Raw genomic sequence first — 22,808 nt, forward strand, 5'->3', positions numbered from 1 at the left:
TCGTGGTCGATCGTCTTTCCAAAGTAGCCCATTTCCTACCTGTTCGAGAGTGTATAACCGCTAGTCAGCTGGCAGATTTATACATCTCCCGAATAGTGTCCCTCCATGGTGTTCCTTTGGAAATTAACTCGGATCGAGGAAGTCTTTTCACCTCTCGATTTTGGGAAAGTTTCCAAAATGCTATGGGAACCCGTCTCTCCTTTAGCACCGCCTTCCACCCTCAGTCGAGTGGTCAAGTGGAACGCGTCAACCAGATTCTAGAAGACATGCTTCGAGCCTCTGTTATCTCATTCGGAATGGACTGGGAAAAGTGCCTTCCATTTGCCGAATTCGCTTACAACAACAGCTATCAATCTAGCTTGGGTAAAGCCCCTTTTGAAGTTCTCTATGGACGACGGTGTCGAACACCCCTTAACTGGTCAGAGACTGGGGAAAGACAATTCTTTGGCCCGGATATGATTCAGGAAGCAGAAGAACAAGTTCGTATCGTTCGTGAAAAGTTGAAAACAGCCCAATCTCATCAAAAGAGTCAATATGACCGAAAACATAAGGCTATGACTTTCGAGGTTGACGAGAAGGCTTATCTTCGGGTCACCCCTCTGAAGGGAACCCATCGTTTCGGTATCAAAGGCAAATTGGCTCCTCGTTACATTGGACCTTTTCGCATTCTCGCCAAACAAGGGGAAGTTGCCTACCAGTTGGAACTACCTCCGCATCTCTCCAGAGTCCACGATGTCTTCCATGTCTCTCAACTCAGGCGTTGCTTCTCGGATCCTATCCGTGGAGTGGACCACGAAACGCTTGATCTCCAAGATAACCTTACATATCGAGAGTACCCCGTTCGTATCCTCGATCAGGCCGAACGTATCACCCGACGTCAGAATATCAAGTTCCTCAAAGTTCAGTGGTCTCATCATTCTGAGGATGAAGCAACCTGGGAAAGGGAGGATCGTCTTCGACTCGAGTATCCCGCCTTCTTCTCGGAGGAACCCAAATCTCGGGACGAGATTCTTTTGAGTGGGGGTGAGTTGTCACACCCTAGCTAGTCATGCATTAGAGTGTTGCATCATGTTTACTCTTTCATCAGAAACTTAAAATGGGGATCTGTGAAACCCTCAGAATCATTTTGAAAATGATCCAAATAAAAATTTCTCCAAAAGGGTCCAAGAAAATGCTCATGTTGCTCTCTGAAAATATTGGACAGAGATAAAAGTCAAACCAATATTTTTAGTGGCTCATGGACATTTATTTTGGGCATTTGGAATTAATGCATAAATATTTGCATTGGAAATATATTTCTATATATATTAATATATGTCCAAATATTATGCCAATTATAAAGGAGCTCTGGAATAATATATCTAGCCCCTACAAAAATTGGCATAAGTTAAATAAATGATTTAATATATTATTTAAATCAAAACAAATGTCAGAAATTAGAAAACAGAAAAAAAATAAAAGGGAGAAGCTTACCTAGGCTCCTCCACTGTGCAGCCCATCCAGCTGGCCGGCCCAACCAGCAGGCGGCCCAACCCGTCTCCCTCCTCTGTCGTCTTCGTCCCGACAGAGGGAGGGGAGTGTGGCCGGCGCGCGCGCGCGCCACCGCGCCACGCCACCTCTCTCCCTGCCTGCCTGCCCTCCCCTCCTCGCCTCGATGCCCTGGACGACACCACGCCTCCCCCCTGCTCTCTCTCACTCGCCCTCGGCTCTCCCCTCCTCTCCCTCGCTCTCTCTCTCACACGGCCGAACACCACCGTCGCCGCCGTTCGCCATAGCAGCCGACTCCGGCCACCCCTCGCTCCCCCGACTAGCTCAGGAGCTCCGCCTCGACCTCCTCTTCCTCCCCACCGCTCCACGGGTCTCCGGAAGCCCTGCATCGCCGCCACGTCGCCGTTCCCCTCTTCGGGCTCCGACCACCGTCGCCGTCGATTCGCCGTCTCCAGCGCGTCCCCGAGCCCGCTTCGACGCCCACTGCAACCGCGGTGAGCTACGTCACCGTTTCCCCCTTTTCTCCCCCCCGTTCCCTCACCGTAGCCTCCTCCCCACCACAGCCGAACCTCCGCCGTCGCCGAGCTCGCCATCGACGCAGCTCCGGTGACCATTTGGTCACCCCGGCGAGTCCAACGAGTTCGTAAGGCTCCATAGAGCATCCCTAGCGCCTCGCTTCGCTCGCCTTCGAGCTCCAACCCCGTTTCCGTGCACGACCGAACTCCGGCGGCCGCAGCCGAGCTCGCCGCCGTCGACTCCGGCCACCTCAGGCCTGGCCACCACCACCATTCGACGCGCGGGAGCAAGGGCTCTCCAACGAGCCCCAGCACAGCCTCGCCCGTGCCCTGTAGCGCGATCCCGCATCACGCCGCCGTCTCGGACCTCGCCGGCGTCATGTCGCCGGTGGGGTTTGACTTGTCCGACCTGGGGTTTGACCCCCCCAGGGTCACTGACGCGTGGGCCCCGTCGGCCAGGTGGACATCATTAGCGCTAACCACTGTTAGTTAACCCCCTGACACTGACCAGTGGGCCCCAGCGCCACTAATTAGTAATTAGGATTAAACTAACTCTGTTTAACCCCCCTGTCACTGACGTGTGGGCCCCACACGTCAGGTTTGACCTCAGCCAGCCGCAGTTGACCACTGACGTCATGCTGACGTCATGCTGGCGCAATAATTATATTTCTGGATTTAAATTAAATCAGGAAATTCCAGAATATTATTTAAACTTCAAAAATTCATAACTTTTATTCTGTAACTCCAAATTGGACAAATTATATATGAAAAATGATCAGAAAAATCCAATCTATCCATCTGTACTATTTTCATGCATAATCAAACAAGTTAAATTGATGTTTAAAGCAGAACAAGGAAAAGCACTTTAAAAGGCCATATTTGAATTTGAAATTTGAATCCTTGATTCAAATTTGTTCAAACCCTTCTGGTTTTAGTTGCATTAGCCCAACACACTCATATTGCCATGTTTCATGCATGCATCATATTGTTGCACATTGTTTGGTGATGGTTGTGTATCGGTGTCCTTTGCGACAGGTTCTGCCTCCGAGGAGTACCGTGATTACCCTAACGAAGAACCGTATCAGTGCATCGACCCATCAGGCAAGCAACCAACCATTTGATCATATCGATACAATCCCATGTTCTCGCTCCTGCTCTTTTTTACTGCATTAAGACAACGCGTTTCAAACTGCTGTGTGCTACGGTAGTTGAACCCATTTCCTCTGCATGACCTGTCATTGCCACAGTAACTAGATGAAACCCACTAGCATGTGTAGGAGTTGTTTGAGCCATATGTATGTGTTGTTCCTACCTTGCTATGCCTGCTATGCTTAGAGTCGTGTCAGGTCTGGTTCATCTGGGTGATGGGCTAGAGTGAAATGTTTATGTCGGTAATGAGAGTGGTGTGGTGAACACGATTTGGTAAAGGTATCGATGAGAGGCCATGTAGGAGTACATGGTGGGTTGTTTCACTGAAGCCGACCTTAAGCACTGAGATCTGTATGTGTGATTTAAGAATCAGCTACTACCATGCATTGGGCCCGAAACCAATGGACCCTCTCGGCTTCTTATTCACCCTAGTTCTCCGTCCAGGAGTTGCAAGTAGTTTCTGGTGTTTGTAGCCTACTGGAGGCCGTGGACAGCGCTGACCGTAGGGGTGGGCTGTGATGCGGTAGGTACGTGGCACGGTGTACCGAATACCCGTTAGGTATCTCGGGAACCCTGTTCACATCGTTCGGGGCCGTATGGGAAACCTCGGCCGGACTCCCTGCGGATGGAACCTGGATAGGCGATAAACCTGGACTGGAGGCTTAGGTGATTAGGTAGGTCGTGGCCGACACCCACGTTGGGCTTCCGCTTGAAGGTTGCCGAGTACATGTCGTGTAAACGGTGGTAAGTGGTGAGAGCGTGTATGAAGAAGTACACCCCTGCAGGGTTAACATGATCTATTCGAATAGCCGCGTCCGCGGTAAAGGACTACTTGGTTGCCTATACAGTTCATAGACAAGTAAATGGAAACTACTAAAAGCCTCAAGATAAGTGTGAGTGCCGAGGATGGCTCTTCCGTAGGAAGACGGAGGCGGATCCTCGGTAGTGTATTGAATTGGTGAGTAGTGGACTCGTGTGCGCAAAACCATTTCAAGTTGAAGTATCGTAGGATAGTCTAGCAAAGAGTCAAAGCTGGCTTGCTGCAATAACTCCACCAACCCTTCTTGATAATATGCATGTATGTAGGATCTGATGTAAGTCTTGCTGAGTACCTTTGTACTCATGTTGCTATAATTTACATTTTACAGAAGACGCTGCAACCCCTTCTGATGGGTTCTATGTAGACGTTGACATCAACGAGTAGGCTAAAGACCCAGGTGGTGACCCTGAGCTTGTGAAGGACCACGTAGTATAGCTAGGATTTCCAAGCCTCTTTTATTTTACTAGTTGTCTGTACTCAGACAAGTTACTTCCGCTGCTGGTTTGTATGACTGTATGACTTGAATGTTGGGTCGTGAGACCCGTACCTTTGTGTATGTTATGTATGGCTCCCTGAGCCTTAAATAAAGTACTTGTGTCGTAGAGTCATGTTGTGATGCTTCGTTGTATTTGCACATATCGAGCATATTGTGTGTATGATTGAAATGCTTGGTATGTGTGGGATCTGACTATCTAGTTGTTTATCTTTAGTAGCCTCTCTTACCGGGAAATGTCTCCTAGTGTTACCGCTGAGCCATGGTAGCTTGCTACTGCTCTGGAACACTTAGGCTGGCCGGCATGTGTCCTTCTTCGTTCCTGTGTCTGTCCCTTCGGTGAAATGTCACGCTTTGAGTACCGGAGTCCTGTTAGCCCGCTACAGCCCGGTTTACCGGAGTCCTGCTAGCCCAGTGCTACAGCCCGGACCCACTTGCTGATGACCGACACGTTCGAAGCTGGGTCATGGATGCCTGTCCCTGTAAGTCTGTGCCACTTTGGGTTTACGACTAGTCATGTCAGCCCGGGCTCTTTATCATATGGATGCTAGCGACACTTTCATATACGCGAGCCAAAAGGCGCAAACGGTCCCGGGAAAAGGTAAGACGACACCCGTGGGGATACCGTGCGTGAGGCCGCAAAGTGATATGAGGTGTTACCAGCTAGATCGATGTGACATCGAGTCGGGGTCCTGACAGCGTTGGTAGCTTTAGTTGCATTAGCCCAACACACTCATATTGCCATGTTTCATGCATGCATCATATTGTTGCACATTGTTTGGTGATGCCTGTGTATCGTTATCCTTTACGACAGGATCTGTCCCCGAGGAGTACCGTGACTACCCTAACGAAGAACCGTATCCGTGCATCGAACCATCAGGCAAGCAACCAACCATTTGATCATATCGATACAATCCCATGTTCTCGCTCCTGCTCTCTTTTACTGCATTAAGACAACGCGATTCAAACTGCTGTGTGCTACGGTAGTTGAACCCATTTCCTCTGCATGACCTGTCATTGCCACAGTAACTAGATGAAACCCACTAGCATGTGTAGGAGTTGATTGAGCCATATGTATGTGTTGTTCCTACCTTGCTATGCCTGCTATGCTTAGAGTCGTGTCAGGTCTGGTTCATCTAGGTGATGGGCTAGAGTGAAACGATTATGTCGGTAATGAGAGTGGTGTGGTGAACACGATTTGGTAAAGGTATCGATGAGAGGCCATGTAGGAGTACATGGTGGGTTGTTTCATTGAAGCCGACCTTAAGCACTGAGATCTGTATGTGTGATTTAAGAATCAGCTACTACCATGCATTGGGCCCGAAACCAATGGACCCTCTCGACTTCTTATTCACCCTAGTTCTCCGTCCAGGAGTTGCAAGTAGTTTCTGGTGTTTGTAGCCTACTGGAGGCCGTGGACAGCGCTGACCGTAGGGGTGGGCTGTGATGCGGTAGGTACGTGGCCGGGTGTACCGAATACCCGTTAGGTATCTCGGGAACCCTGTTCACATCGTTCGGGGCCGTATGGGAAACCTCGGCCGGACTCCCTGCGGATGGAACCTGGATAGGCGATAAACCTAGACTGGAGGCTTAGGTGATTAGGTAGGTCGTGGCCGACACCCACGTTGGGCTTCCGCTTGAAGGTTGCCGAGTACATGTCGTGTAAACGACGGTAAGTGGTGAGAGCGTGTATGAAGAAGTACACCCCTGCAGGGTTAACATGATCTATTCGAATAGCCGCGTCCGCGGTAAAGGACTACTTGGTTGCCTATACAGTTCATAGATAAGTAAATGGAAACTGTTAAAAGCCTCAAGATAAGTGTGAGTGCCGAGGATGGCTCTTCCGTAGGAAGACGGAGGTGGATCCTCGGTAGTGTATTGAAGTGGTGAGTAGTGGACTCGTGTGCGCAAAACCATTTCAAGTTGGAGTATCGTAGGATAGTCTAGCCAAGAGTCAAAGCTGGCTTGCTGCAATAACTCCACCAACCCTTCTTGATAATATGCATGTATGTAGGATCTGATGTAAGTCTTGCTGAGTACCTTTGTACTCATGTTGCTATAATTACATTTTTACAGAAGACGCTGCAACCCCTTCTGATGGGTTCTATGTAGACGTTGACATCAACGAGTAGGCTAAAGACCCAGGTGGTGACCCTGAGCTTGTGAAGGACCATGTAGTATAGCTAGGCTTTCCAAGCCTCCTTTATTTTACTAGTTGTCTGTACTCAGACGAGTTACTTCCGCTGCTGGTTTGTATGACTGTATGACTTGTATGTTGGGTCGTGAGACCCGTACCTTTGTGTATGTTATGTATGGCCCTCTGAGCCTTAAATAAAGTACTTGTGTCGTAGAGTCATGTTGTGATGCTTCGTTGTATTTGCACATATCGAGCATATTGTGTGTATGATTGAAATGCTTGGTATGTGTGGGATCTGACTATCTAGTTGTTTATCTTTAGTAGCCTCTCTTACCGGGAAATGTCTCCTAGTGCTACCGCTGAGCCATGGTAGCTTGCTACTGCTCTGGAACACTTAGGCTGGCCGGCATGTGTCCTTCTTCGTTCCTGTGTCTGTCCCTTCGGGGAAATGTCACGCTTTGAGTACCGGAGTCCTGTTAGCCCGCTACAGCCCGGGTTACCGGAGTCCTGCTAGCCCAGTGCTACAGCCCGGACCCATTTGCTGATGACCGACACGTTCGAAGCTGGGTCATGGATGCCTGTCCCTGTAAGTCTGTGCCACTTTGGGTTTACGACTAGTCATGTCAGCCCGGGCTCTTTATCATATGGATGCTAGCGACACTATCATATACGTGAGCCAAAATGCGCAAACGGTCCCGGGCAAAGGTAAGGCGACACCCGTGGGAATACCGTGCGTGAGGCCGCAAGGTGATATGAGGTGTTACCGGCTAGATCGATGTGACATCGAGTCGGGGTCCTGACAGCGTTGGCATCAGAGCCGGACTGCCTGTAGGTTCTCCAAGCCAAACTGGTCGATGTTGAGTCTAGAAATTCTTTAGTTATATGTAGGGGAATTGCTTGTGGGTTGGAACGTAAGGCTCTTTTTACTCCTTTATCTTATGACATTCTGATCTGAGTCAGTCCATTCTTCCACCGGGGTTTAAGGAATTAGGACCTATTCTCTCTATCAGGATCACGTGTTACTAATCAGTAGTACCTTATAAGTTTGATGGATACAAGCCTAGTTCAGTTCTACTACCACATTATGTTGTTAGAATGGATTCAGAACTTTGATATGATGATGTTGAGGGTGTACGAAGTCCTTTGCCAAATGTCTCAAATCCTTCTTGAGCATTTACAGCTGTTATGCTGCCGAAATTTTGCTAGAAATTCTAATGCCTTTGCATTATGATTGTGCTTTCAGATGGCCACTCGCGACCTCAATCAAGTGGTTCGCCTGAGTCGGGGTCCTGACATGCGCCACATTAGGCGGCACGCGGTCTTGATGAGGTGGCGCGGGGAGTGCCGGTGCAGCTTCTCGCGGCCGCGGGATTTCTTGGCAGCTTCTTTCATCACGCGCGGGCGCTGAGCGCAGTGGATCACGCCGCGGAGGTGCGCGCCTTGGTGCCAAGGCACCATCTTGGGGTCGAGGCGGTGGAGGTATGCCATGAGCCCCGTTGCCCGCGGCTGGTTGAGGGGGAGGCAGAGAGTTGGACGGCATCGGAGAGCCCCCTGCGGCACGGACGAGCTCGGCGACGCGGTCGAGCCACTCCTCATAGAGGTCGTCGATGGGGCGGTAACGCAGGAGCTCGTTCGCCGCGATTAGCGCGGCCCATGCGTCCATGGGAGCGCGGTGCACGTGAGATGAAGAACCAGCAGGGGTGAGTGATGGAGTAGCGGTGCGACCGTCCCGCCGCACCGAAGGATGCTGCGAGGACGCCTGCTGCTCGTTCCCCACCGGGCCGGTGGCAGCGTTGGCGGCGGGGAATGGAGAACGATGAGGTGGCCCGCCGGCGGGAGCCATTTGAGCGACGCGGGCGGCGAGGGCAGCCCGACGCTCAGCTCGAGCACGGCGAGCGTCCGACATGGAGACGACGGAGCGAGAGACTGACGGAAGAAGGCTACGGCGCACCCCTACCTGGCGCGCCAAATGTCGGATGTGGGGTTTCGGCAAACCCTTAAGGTTCGAACATTGGGGTGCGCGTGAAGTCTTTCCCTTCTACCAATCTACGCTCTAACTCGCTAAGATCTTGCACATGAACTCGACGAACTCGCAACACAGAAAGACACAGGGTTTATACTGGTTCGGGCCACCGTTGTGGTGTAATACCCTACTCCAGTGTGGTGGTGGTGGATTGCCTCTTGGGCTGATGATGAACAGTACAAGGGAAGAACTGCCTCCTGAGGTTGAGGTGTTCTTGTGCGTATGAACTTGTAGTGCGAGAATTCGATCTCATGCCTCCGGGTCTGATCCCATCCCTCTACTGTGGTGGCTAGTCCTATTTATAGAGGCCCTGGTCCTCTTCCCAAATATTGAGCGGGAAGGGAGCCAACAATGGCGGGCTAATTTGAAGGGGGGCAGCTAGTACAAGCTATCCTGACAAAAGGTAGTCTGCGCCTGTGAAAGGCTCTGGGGTGATGCCCTCTTGGGCTCCACGATGACCTCCGCCTTGCCGTCTGCCTGGTCTTGGTCTCGTTGCACCAAAATGGCAACCTTTTCCTGAGGCCTCGGTACTCCGCGGCTGCGCTTGCCTCCCTTGCACCAAAGAGGAAACAAGGACGCTGCGCGCGCTGGCGCCCGCCTGGCGCCTGCCTGGTGTCGATCATCATGGCTCACGTCACGAGAGCCTTGTGACGTTCGCCTCGCCTTGATATCTCCGCTCCTCGCGAGCCTTCCTGACCAGGCCACTCAAGAGGAGGTCCCGCGCCATCCGCCTCGCAAGGCTTGGCCCCTCGTGAGGGTCTTGGGTGCCTTGTTGGTGAAGATGGGTCGTACGGCTTGCTGCTTGGCCACGCCATGGGCCACAGGCAGGCAAGTATGGGGACCCCCGTTCCCAGAACGCCGACTGGGATCTATCGTAGTCCTTTCGATAAGTAAGAGTGTCGAACCCAATGAGGAGCAGAAGGAAATGATAAGCGGTTTTCGGCAAGGTATTCTCTGCAAGCACTAAAATTATTGGTAACAGATAGTTTTGTGATAAGGTAAGTGATAACGAGTAGCAAGTAATGAAAGTAAATAAGGTGCAGCAAGATGGCCCAATCCTTTTTTTATCAAAGGACAAGCCTGGACAAACTCTTATATGATGTAAAGCGCTCCCGAGGACACATGGGAATTATCAACAAGCTAGTTTTCATCACGATCATATGATTCGCGTTCGGTACTTTGATAATCTGATATGTGGGTGGACCGGTGCTTCAGTGCTTTCCTTACTTGGACAAGCATCCCACTTATGATTAACCCCTATTGCAAGCATCCGCAACTACAACAGAAGTATTAAGGTAAACCTAACCATAGCATGAAACATATGGATCCAAATCAGCCCCTTACGAAGCAACGCATAAACTAGGGTTTAAGCTTTTGTCACTCTAGCAAACCATCATCTACTTATTACTTCCCAATGCCTCCCTCTAGGCCCAAAAAATGGTGAAGTGTCATGTAGTCGACGTTCACATGACACCACTAGAGGGATGACAACATACATCTCATCAAAATATCGAATGAATACCAAATTCACATGACTACTAATAGCAAGACTTCTCCCATGTCCTCAGGAACAAACGTAACTACTCACAAAGCATATTCATGTTCATAATCAGAGGGGTATTAATATGCATAATGGATCTAAACATATAATATTCCACCAAGTAAACCAACTAGCATCAACTACAAGGAGTAATCAACACTACTAGCAACCCACAGGTACCAATCTGAGGTTTGGATACAAAGATTGGATACAAGAGATGAACTAGGGTTTGAGATGAGATGGTGCTGGTGAAGATGTTGATGAAGATTGACCCCCTCCCGATGAGAGGATCGTTGGTGATGATGATGGTGATGATTTCCCCCTCCCAGAGGGAAGTTTCCCCGGCAGAACAGCTCCGCCAGAGCCCTAGATTGGTTCCGCCAAGGTTCCGCCTCGTGGTGGCGGAGTCTCGTCCCAAAAGCTTGCTTATGTTTTTTTCCTCGACTAAAGACTCCATATAGCAGAAGATGGGCATCAGGGGGCCACCAGGGGGCCCACGAGGCAGGGGGCGCGCCCCCACCGTCGTGGCCAGGGTGTGGCCCCCCTCTGGAACTTATTGCGCTCAGTATTTTTCATATATTCTAGAAATAGCTTCCGTAAAGTTTCAGGACTTTTGGAGCTGTGCAGAATAGGTCTCTAATATTTGCTCCTTTTCTAGCCCAGAATCCCAGCTGTCGGCATTCTCCCTCTTTATGTAAACCTTGTAAATAAGAGAGAATAGGCATAAGTATTGTGACATAATGTGTAATAACAGCCCATAATGCAATAAATATCGATATAAAAGCATGATATAAAATGGATGTATCATGGACTATTCTGGAATCTGCAAGCATTGAATTCAAGAGAGAAGACAAGGTAATATGGGCTCTTTGTTAGATCAACAATAATGCATATGAGAGCCACTCAACATTTTAATCATGGTATTCTCCTCTCAACCCCCAAAGAACAAGAAATAAATAAAACTACTTACATGGGAAAGCTCCCAACAAGCAAAAGAAGAACGAGAAATCTTTTTGGGTTTTCTTTTTAATTACTACTACAAGCATGGAAAGTAAACTAGCTGAAAGCTACAACTAATTTTTTTTATTAAGGTTTATCAAACACACAAGAAGAAAGCTTAAAACAGAAAATAAACTAGCATGGATAGTACAATGAAAAAGTATGAGCACCGACAACTAGCATGAGTGTGTGAACATGAATGTAATGTTGGTGAGAAATACGTACTCCCCCAAGCTTAGGCTTTTGTCCTAAGTTGGTCTATGGCCACAGCTGGGCTGGCAGATATTCAAAGTAATAGTTGGGGTCGTACTGAGAAGAATCCCCCTGGTGCCACTGGTTGGCGATCTCTTCCGGATTCCACTGATAAAGAGACTGCTGGTGAGGATCAAATTGTGGTTTCGGCTCTGGCTCTGTAGCTGGTGTGGGGTTTCATTAGGCGTGAATGGCCTCCGACGGAACAAGGTACTTGCCTGCAGATAAGTCAAACAAGGAAGGAGCAGGAAAAGTAATAGTCTCAGGGTGATTTTTATCAAATATCAGCTTGTACTTAAGCATCATTTCCTTATTCTTAATGATAAAATCATGTGCTACCATACTCTTATAGTCTAGAAAACAGGAGGCAGCAACTTCTCTTCCTTCTCATAATGCCTTATAGGTATGTTAAAGTGTGCAACGAGGCGCGAGGCGAAGATGCCTCAAAGGACGGGGCCCTTAGTACGGTTAAGATTTAACCGCTTTGCAACAATAGCGCACGTATTAAATGTGTCATCACGGAACAAGGCATGGCACAAAATAACAATATCAGGGGCACTAAGGTTGCCACAGTTTCCGCGACCAATTAAGCATCTACTAGCAAATATTGCGAAGTAACGTAAAATGGGAAAATGTATGCTAGTAATTCATCCATCGGAAACCTTCCTCATTTCCCCTACAGCAATTGTATCAATAAACCCTTCCACATCGTCACGATGTGGTTCCTCTACGTTGCCCTCAAAAGGTATCAAACAAACCCGACAAAAATCATGAAGTGACATCTCCTTATGCTCATCATATAAATAAAATTCCACCACAGGTGGTGAGCTCCTAGCATGGAAATGAAAGTTTTGCACAAAGAAATTGGTGAGTAAGATATACTGCTCGCGTTGGTCGCGGAGGAAGGCGGTGAGGTCTGCATTCTCAGCCAATTCATAGAAATCATCATAAATCCCGGCTGCTCTCAAGAAATCATCACAAGGCCATTCACACGGCCAAACCTCCGTGGTGCGAGGGAGATTATACTTGGGCTTCTTGTTCTCTTCACTTTGTTTATCCTTCGAGCTTCGGCTCGATGAGCCCCTCAAAAATCTCTTCATCTTTTTCTGAAAATTTCTGAAATTTGTAGTAACTTCAAAATAAAAGTGAACCAAACTCAACAAAATTGATAGCAACTACTCCTACAAGTGCCTAGAGGCTATATCATGCATTAAAACTACTTTTGACCATATAAATTTGACATGCAAGCTCAAGAAGAGGGTCACCTAAGCAGCAAAAATTTGCAATAAATAAAGCACTAGAACAAAAACTAATTGGACCAATGGAGGAGTCACATACCAAAGAACAATCCCCCAAAGCAGTTTTGTGAATGGAGCTTTGAGCAAGGAGATTGAAAATGGCAGCAAGATGAGCTAGAACTCGTGCTTGAGCTGGTTAGTGATTTTTCTTGGGAGGAAGGAGTGTGTGGTGGCTGGAATAAGTGGAGGGGAGTCATGGGCCCATGAGGCAGGGGGACGCCCAGGGGGTGGGCGCGCCCTGGACCCTCGTGGCCAGGTGCTTGCTACCCTGTTGTGTTCTCAGTCCTAGATATTCTCAAATATTCCAGAAAAAATCATATTTAAATTTCAGGGCATTTGGAGAAATTTTATTTTTGAGGTATTTTTTATTGCATGGATAATTCAGAAAACAGACAAAAAATAATAATTTTGCTTTATTTAATATAAATAACAGAAAGTAAAAAGACGGTATAGAGAGTTGTGTTTTCTAAATTCACCCATCTCATGCTCATCAAAAGGAACCCACTAAGAAGGTTGATCGGGTCTTGTTAACAAACTCATTTTGAGTAACATGAAACCGGAGAAATTTCGAATAACACTATGTTACCTCAACGGGGATATGCACGTCCCCAATAATAAGAATATCATATTTCTTCTTGATAGTAGGTAGAGGAAATTCAAAACCTCCAAAAATAATCGATGAAAGTTTTCCAATAGAGTTTATACTATGAACTTGAGGTTGTTTCCTCAGAAAGTGTACCGTATGCTCATTTCCATTAACATGAAAAGTGACATTGCCTTTGGTGCAATCAATAACAGCCCCTACAATATTCAAAAAGGGTCTTCCAAGAATAATAGACATACTATTGTCCTCGGGAATATCAAGAATAACAAAGTCCGTTAAATATAGTAACGTTTGCAACCACAACAGGCACATCCTCACAAATACCAACAGGTATAGCAGTTGATTTATCAGCCATTTGCAAAGATATTTCAGTAGCTGTCAACTTATTCAAATCAAGTCTACGATATAAAGAGAGAGGCATAACACTAACACCGGCTCCAAGATCACATAAAGCAGTTTTAACATAGTTTCTTTTAATGGAGCATGGTATAGTTGGTACTCCTGGATTTCCAAGTTTCTTTGGTATTCCACCTTTAAAAGTATAATTAGCAAGCATGGTGGAAATTTCAGCTTCCGACATCTTTCTCTTATTTGTAACAATTTCCTTCACATACTTAGCATAAGGGTTCATTTTAAGCATATCGGTCAAACGCATACGCAAAAAGATAGGTCTAATCATTTCAGCAAAGCGCTCAAAATCCTCATCATCCTTTTTCTTGGATGGTTTAGGAGGAAAGGGCATGGGTTTCTGAACCCATGGTTCTCTTTCTTTACCGTGCTTCCTGGCAACAAAGTCTCTCTTATCATAAAGTTCATTCTTTAATTTTGGATTATCAAGATCAACAGCAGGTTCAACCTCTACATCATTGTCACTGCTAGGTTGTGCATCAACATGAACATCATCATTAACATTATCACTAGGTTCATGTTCATCAGCAGATTGTGTTTCAGCATCAGAGATAGAAATATCATTGGGATTCTCAGGTGTGTCAACAACAGGTTCACTAGAAGCATGCAAAGTCCTATCATTTTTCTTTTTCTTCCTTTTAGAAAGACTAGGTGCATCTACATTAGTTCTCTGAGAATCTTGCTCAATTCTCTTAGGATGGCCCTCAGGATACAAAGGTTCCTGAGTCATTTTACCACCTCTAGTCACAACTCTAATAGCATTATTATTTTTCTTACTATTTAATTGATTGAGCAAATCATTCTGAGCTTTAAGTACTTATTCTACTTGAGTGGTAACCATAGAAGCATGTTTACTAATAAGTTTAAGTTCACCTTTAACTCTAGACATATAATCACTCAAGTGTTCAATCATATAAGCATTGCATTTTAATTCTCTACCAAAATAAGCATTGAAGTTTTCTTGCTTAACCATAAAATTATCAAACTCATCCAAACATTGGCTAGCAAACTTAGTAGCAGGGATTTCAGCTTTATCATATCTATAGAGAGAATTTACCTTTACTACATGTGTCGGGTTATCAAGACCATGTGTTTCTTCAACATGTAGTAAATTAAGACCATGCATTTCTTCAACAGGAGGTAAATTCTTAACATCCTCAGCTTTAATACCTTTTTCCTTCATATATTTCTTTGCCTCTTGCATATCTTCGGGACTAAGAAATAGAATACCCCTTTCTTTGGAGTTGTCTTAGGAGTTGGTTCTGGAAGTGTCCAATTGTTTTCATTAGTCAACATATTATTCAATAGAATTTCAGCTTGATCAACAGTTCTTTCCCTGAAAACACAACCAGCACAACTATCCAGGTAATCTCTGGAAGCATCGGTAGTCCATTATAAAAGATATCAAGTATTTCACTTTTCTTGAGAGGATGATCAGGCAAAGCATTAAGTAATTGGAGAAGCCTCCCCCGAGCTTGTGTGAGACTCTCTTCTTCAATTTGCACAAAATTATATATTCCCCTTAAAGTAGCTTGTTTCTTATGAGCGAGGAAATATTTAGCAGAGAAGTAATAAATCATATCCTGGGGACTACGCACACAACCAGGATCAAGAGAATTAAACCATATCTTAGCATCACCATTTAATGAGAACGTAAATATTTGAAGGATATAGTAGTAGCGAGTTTTCTCAATATTAGTAAACAGGGTGGCTATATCATTTAATTTAGTAAGATGTGCCACAACAGTTTCAGATTCATAGCCATAGAAAGGATCAGATTCAACCAAAGTAATTATATCAGGGTCGACAAAGAAATCATAATCCTTATCAGTAACAAAGATAGGTGAAGTGGCATAAGCAGGATCATATTTCATTCTAGCATTCAGAGATTTTTCTTTCTGCTTAGCTAATAGTTTCTTAAGATCACTTCTATCATTGCAAGCAAGAAAGTCTCTAGCAGTTTCTTCATCCATAACATAACCCTCAGGAACAACAGGCAATTCATATCTAGGGGGAGAATCTTCATCATCACTTTCATCAATATTATCAGTTTCAATAATTTCATTCTCTCTAGCCCTAGCAAGTTGTTCATCAAGAAATTCACCAAGTGGCACGGTAGTATCAAGCATAGAAGTAGTTTCATCATAAGTATCATGCAAAGCAGAAGTGGCATCATCAATAACATGCGGCATATCAGAATTAATAGCAGAAGCAGGTTTAGGTGTCGCAAGTTTACTCAAAACAGAAGCTGAATCAAGTGCAGAGCTAGATGGCGGTTCATTACCTCCCCTCGTAGTTGAGGGAAAAATCTTGGTTCTTTGATCTTTCAAGTTCTTCATAGTGATAAACAGATATAAATCCCAAGTGACTCAAAGAATAGAGCTATGCTCTCCGGCAACGGCGCCAGAAAAAAGTCTTGATAACCCACAAGTATAGGGGATCGCAATAGTTTTCGAGGGTAGAGTATTCAACCCAAATTTATTGATTTGACACAAGGGGAGCCAAAGAATATTCTCAAGTATTAGCAGCTGAGTTGTCAATTCAACCACACCTAGAAACTTAATATCTGCAGCAAAGTATTTAGAATATGATAGTAGTGGTAACGGTAGCAAAAGTAATGGTAACAAAAGTAATATTTTTGGTATTTTATAGTAATTGTAACAGTAGCAACGGAAAAGTAAATAAGCGAAGAACAATATATGGAAAAGCTCATAGGCAATGGATCGGTGATGGAGAATTATGCCGGATGCGATCGATCATGTAACAGTCATAACCTAGGGTGACACAGAACTAGCTCCAGTTCATCAATGTAATGTAGGCATGTATTCCGAATATAGTCATACGTGCTTATGGAAAGAACTTGCATGACATCTTTTGTCCTACCCTCCCGTGGCAGCGGGGTCCTAATGGTAACTAAGGGATATTAAGGCCTCCTTTTAATAGAGTACCGACCAAAGCATTAACACATAGTGAATACATGAACTCCTCAAACTACGGTCATCACCGGGGGTGGTCCCGATTATTGTCACTTCGGGGTTGCCGGATCATAACACATAGTAGGTGACTATAGACTTGCAAGATAGGATCAAGAACTCACATATATTCATGAAAACATAATAGGTTCAGATCTGAAATCATGGCACTTGGGCCCTAGTGACAAGCATTAAGCATAGCAAAGTCATAGCAACATCAATCTCAGAACATAGTGGATACTAGGGATCAAACCCTAACAAAACTCGATTACATGATAAATCTCATCTAACCCATCACCGTCTAGCAAGCCTACGATGGAATTACTCACGCGTGGCGGTGAGCATCATGAAATTGGTGATGGAGGATGGTTGATGATGACGATGGTGATGGATTCCCCTCTCCGGAGCCCCGAATGGACTCCAGATCAACCCTCCCGAGAGAGTTTAGGGCTTGGCGGCGGCTCCGTATCGTAAAATGCAATGAATCCTTCTGTCTGATTTTTTTCTCCCCGAAAGTGAATATATGGAGTCAAGGTTGACGTCGGTGGAGCGTCAGGGGGCCCACGAGGCAGGGGGCGCGCCCCCCACACTCATGGATAGGTGAGGCCCCCCTGATGTGGATTCTTCTTCCAGTCTTTTTTATATATTCCAAAATAATTCTATATTGATTTTCAGGCCATTCCGAGAACTTTTATTTCTGCACAAAAATAACACCATGGCAATTCTGCTGAAAACAGCGTCAGTCCAGGTTAGTTCCATTCAAATCATGCAAGTTAGAGTCCAAAACAAGGGCAAAAGTATTTGGAAAAGTAGATATGACGGAGACGTATCAGTACCTGATAGTATGTTGCATGTCTATGTTGTTGTAGATAGATGGCCCGTGTTGTTGTTCCGTTGAATTTTAATGCGTTCCTAGAGATAGCTAAGTTGAAAGATGATGGTAGCAACTACACGGACTGGGTCCGTAACTTGAGGATTATCCTCATTGCTGCACAGAAGAATTATGTCCTCGAAGCACCTTTAGGTGACAAACCCGTTGCAGTAGCAAGGCCAGCTGTTGTGACACCTGGCAGAGCAAAGCTGATGACTACTCGATAGTCCAGTGTGCCATGCTTTACGGCTTAGAACCGGGACTTCAACGACATTTTGAACGTCATGGACCATATGAGATGTTCCAGGAGTTGAAGTTAATATTTCAAGCAAATGCCCGGATTGAGAGATATGAAGTCTCCAATAAGTTCTACAGCTGCAAAATGGAGGATAATAGTTCTGTCAGTGAACATATACTCATAATGTCTGGGTACCGCAACCACTTGACTCAGCTGGGAGTTAATCTTCCTGATGATAGTGTCATTGACAGAGTTCTTCAATCACTGCCACCAAGCTACAAGAGCTTCGTGATGAACTATAATATGCAAGGGATGGATAGGACAATTCCTGAGCTCTTCGCAATGCTAAAAGCTGCGGAGGTAGAAATCCAGAAGTAGCATCAAGTGTTGATGGTCAACAAGACCACCAGTTTCAAGAAAAAGGGTAAAGGGAAGAAGGGGAACTTCAAGAAGAACAGCAAGCCAGTTGCTGCTCAAGTGAAGAAACCCAAGTCTGTACCTAAGCCCGAGACTGAGTGCTTCTACTGCAAAGGGACTGGTCACTGGAAGCGAAACTGCTCCAAGTATTTGGCAAAGAAGAAGGGTGGCAAAGTGAAAGGTATATTTGATATACATATTATTTATGTGTACCTTACTAATGCTCGCAGTAGCGCCTAGGTATTTCATACTGGTTCTGTTGCTAATATTTTCAACTCGAAAGAGGGGCTACTGATTAAGCGAAGATTGGCTAAGGATGAGGTGACGATGCGCGTGGGAAATGGTTCCAAAGTCGATGTGATCGTCATCGGCACGCTACCTCTACATCTACCTTCAGGATTAGTTTTAGACCTGAATAATTGTTATTCGGTGCCAGCGTTGAGCATGAACATTATATCTGGATCTTGTTTGATGCGAGACGGTTATTCATTTAAATTAGAGAATAATGGTTGTTCTATTTATATGAGTAATATCTTTTATGGTCATGCACCCTTGATGAGTGGTCTATTTTTACTAAATCTTGATAGTAGTGATACACATGTTCATGTATTGAAGCCGAAAGATGCAGAGTTGATAATGATAGTGCAACTTATTTGTGGCACTGCTATTTGGGTCATATTGGTGTAAAGCGCATGAAGAAACTCCATTCTGATGGACTTCTGGAATCACTTGATTATGAATCACTTGGTACTTGTGAACCATGCCTCATGGGCAAGATGACTAAAACTCCATTCTCCGGAACAATGGAGCGAGCAACAGAGTTATTGGAAATCATACATACTGATGTATGTGGTCCAATGAACATTGAGTCTCGCGGCGGATATCATTATCTTCTCACCTTCACAGATGATTTGAGCAGATATGGGTATATCTACTTAATGAAACATAAGTATGAAACATTTGAAAAGTTCAAAGAATTTCAGAGTGAAGTGGAAAATCATCGTAACAAGAAAATAAAGTTTCTATGATCTGATCATGGAGGAAAATATTTGAGTTATGAGTTTGGTCTTCATTTGAAACAATGCGGAATAGTTTCGCAACTCACGCCACCCGGAACACCACAGTGTAATGGTGTGTCCGAATGTCGTAATCGTACTTTACTAGATATGGTGCGATCTATGATATCTCTTACTGATTTACCACTATCATTTTGGGGTTATGCTTTAGAGACGGCTGCATTCACGTTAAATAGGGCACCATCTAAATGCGTTGAGATGACACCTTATGAACTGTGGTTTGGCAAGAAACCCAAGTTGTCATTTCTTAAAGTTTGGGGCTGTGATGCTTATGTGAAGAAACTTCAACCTGATAAGCTCGAACCCAAATCGGAGAAATGTGTCTTCATAGGATACCCAAAGGAGATTGTTGGGTACACCTTCTATCACAAATCCGAAGGCAAGATATTCGTTGCTAAGAATGGATCCTTTCTAGAGAAGGAGTTTCTCTCAAAAGAAGTGAGTGGGAGGAAAGTAGAACTTGATGAGGTAATTGTACCTACTCCCTTATTGGAAAGTAGTTCATCACTGAAATCAGTTCCGGTGATTCCTACACCAGTAAGTGAGGAAGTTAATGATGATGATCATGAAACTTCTGATCAAGTTACTACCGAACCTCGTAGGTCAACCAGAGTCAGATCCGCACCAGAATGGTATGGTAACCTGTTCTGGAAGCCTTGTTACTTGACCATAATGAACCTACGAACTATGAGGAAGCGATGATGAGCCCAGATTCCGCAAAATGGCTTGAGGCCATGAAATCGGAGATGGGATCCATGTATGAGAACAAAGTGTGGACTTTGGTTGACTTGCCCGATGATCGGCAGGCCATAGAGAATAAATGGATCTTCAAGAAGAAGACAGACGCTGACGGTAACCTTACTGTCTACAAAGCTCGACTTGTTGGAAAAGGTTTTCAACAAGTTCAAGGAGTTGACTACGATGAGACCTTCTCACCCGTAGCGATGCTTAAGTCCGTCCGAATCATGTTAGCAATTGCCACATTTTATGATTATGAAATTTGGCACATGGATGTCAAAATTGCATTCCTTAATGGATATCTTAAAGAAGAGTTGTATATGATGCAACCAGAAGGTTTTGTCGATCCAAAAGGTGCTAACAAAGTGTGCAAGCTCCAGCGATCCATTTATGGACTGGTGCAAGCCTCTTGGAGTTGGAATATACGCTTTGATAGTGTGATCAAAGCATATGGTTTATATAGACTTTTGGAGAAGCCTATATTTACAAGGAAGTGAGTGGGAGCTCTGTAGCGTTTCTGATATTATATGTGGATGACATATTTTTGATTGGAAATGGTACTGAATTTCTGAATAGCATAAAAGGATACTTGAATAAAAAAATTTCAATGAAAGACCTCGGTGAAGCTGCTTATATATTGGGCATCAAGATCTATAGAGATAGATCAAGACGCTTAATTGGACTTTCACAAAGCATATACCTTGATAAAGTTTTGAATAAGTTCAAAATGGATCAGGCAAAGAAAGGGTTCTTGCCTGTGTTACAAGGTGTGAAGTTGAGTCAGACTCAATTCCCGACCACTGCAGAAGATAGAGAGAAAATGAAAGTCATTCCCTATGCTTCAACCATAGGTTCTATCATGTATGCAATGCTGTGTACCATACCTGATGTGTGCCTTGCTATTAGTTTAGCAGGGAGGTACCAAAGTAATCCAGGAGTGGATCACTAGACAGCGGTCAAGGACATCTTGAAATACCTGAAAAGGACTAAGGATATGTTTCTCGTATATGGAGGTGACAAAGAACCTCGTCGTAAACGGTTACGTCGATGCAAGCTTTGACACTGATCCGAATGACTCTAAGTCACAAAACGGATACGTGTTTTTATTAAATGGTGGAGCTGTCAGTTGGTGCAGTTCCATGCAGAGCGTCGTGGCGGGATCTACGTGTGAAGCGGAGTACATAGCTGCTTCGAAGCAGCAAATGAAGGAGTCCGGATGAAGGAGTTCATATCCGATCTAGGTGTAATACCTAATGCATCAGGTCCAATGAAAATCTTTTGGGACAATACTGGTGCAATTGCCTTGGCAAAGGAATCCAGATTTCACAAGAGAACCAAGCACATCAAGAGACGCTTTAATTTCATCCGCGATCAAGTCAAGGAGGGAGACATAGAGATTGCAAGATACATACGGATCTGAACATTGCAGACCCGTTGACTAAGCCTCTCTCACAAGCAAAACATGATCAGCACCAAGACTCCATCATTACAATGTAATCTAGATTATTGACTCTAGTGCAAGTGGGAGACTGAAAGAAATATGCCCTGGAGGCAATAATAAAGTTGTTATTTATATTTCCTTATATCATGATAAATGTTTATTATTCATGCTATAATTGTATTAACCGGAAACTTAGTACATGTGTGAATACATAGACAAACAGAATGTCACTAGTATGCCTCTACATGACTAGCTCGTTGAATCAATGATGGTTATGTTTCCTAACCATAGACATGAGTTGTCATTTGATTAACGGGATCACATCATTAGAGAATGATGTGATTGACTTGACCCATCCCTTAGCTTAGCACAATGATCGTTTAGTTTGTTGCTATTACTTTCTCCATAACTTATACATGTTCCTGTGACTATGAGATCATGCAACTCCCGAATATCGGAGGAACTCTTAGTGTGCTATCAAACATCACAACATAACTGGGTGACTATAAAGATGCTCTACAGGTGTCTCCGATGGTGTTTGCTGAGTTGGCATAGATCGAGATTAGGATTTGTCATTGGAGAGGTATCTCTGGGCCCTCTCGGTAATGCACATCACTATAAGCCTTGCAAGAAATGTGACTAATGAGTTAGTTACAGGATGGTGCATTACAGAACGAGTAAAGAGACATGCCGGTAACGAGATTGAACTAGGTATTGAGATACCGACGATCGAATCTTGGGCAAGTAACATACCGATGACAAAGGGAACAACGTATATCGTTATGCGGTTTAACCGATAAAGATCTTTGTAGAATATGTGGGAGCCAATATGAACATCCATGTTCCGCTATTGGTTATTGACCGGAGACGTGTCTCGGTCATATCTACATAGTTCTCGAACCAGTAGGGTCTGCACGCTTAACATTCGGTGACGATCGGTATTATGAGTTTATGTGTTTTGATGTACCGAAGATAGTTCGGAGTCCTAGATGTGATCACGGACATGACGAGGAGTCTCGAAATGGTCAAGACATAAAGATTGATATATTGTATGACTATATTCGGACACTGGATGAGTTCCAGGGGTCACCGGATAATTATCGGAGTGCCGGGGGGTTATCGGAAACCCCGGGGGATCTAATGGGCCAACTCGGGCCTTGTGAGAGAGAGAGGAGGGGGACTTAGGGTTGGATGCGCCCCTCCCCCCCCCCTTGGGAGTCCTAATTGGACAAGGAGGGGGTGGCTCCCCCTCTTTCCCTCCCTCTCTCCCTCTCCTTCCTTCCCCCTTCCTCCTCCTAGTTGGACTAGGAAAGGGGGAGTCCTACTCGT

This window comes from Triticum dicoccoides, chromosome 2A (assembly GCF_002162155.2).
Source record: "Triticum dicoccoides isolate Atlit2015 ecotype Zavitan chromosome 2A, WEW_v2.0, whole genome shotgun sequence".
NCBI lineage: Eukaryota > Viridiplantae > Streptophyta > Magnoliopsida > Poales > Poaceae > Triticum > Triticum dicoccoides.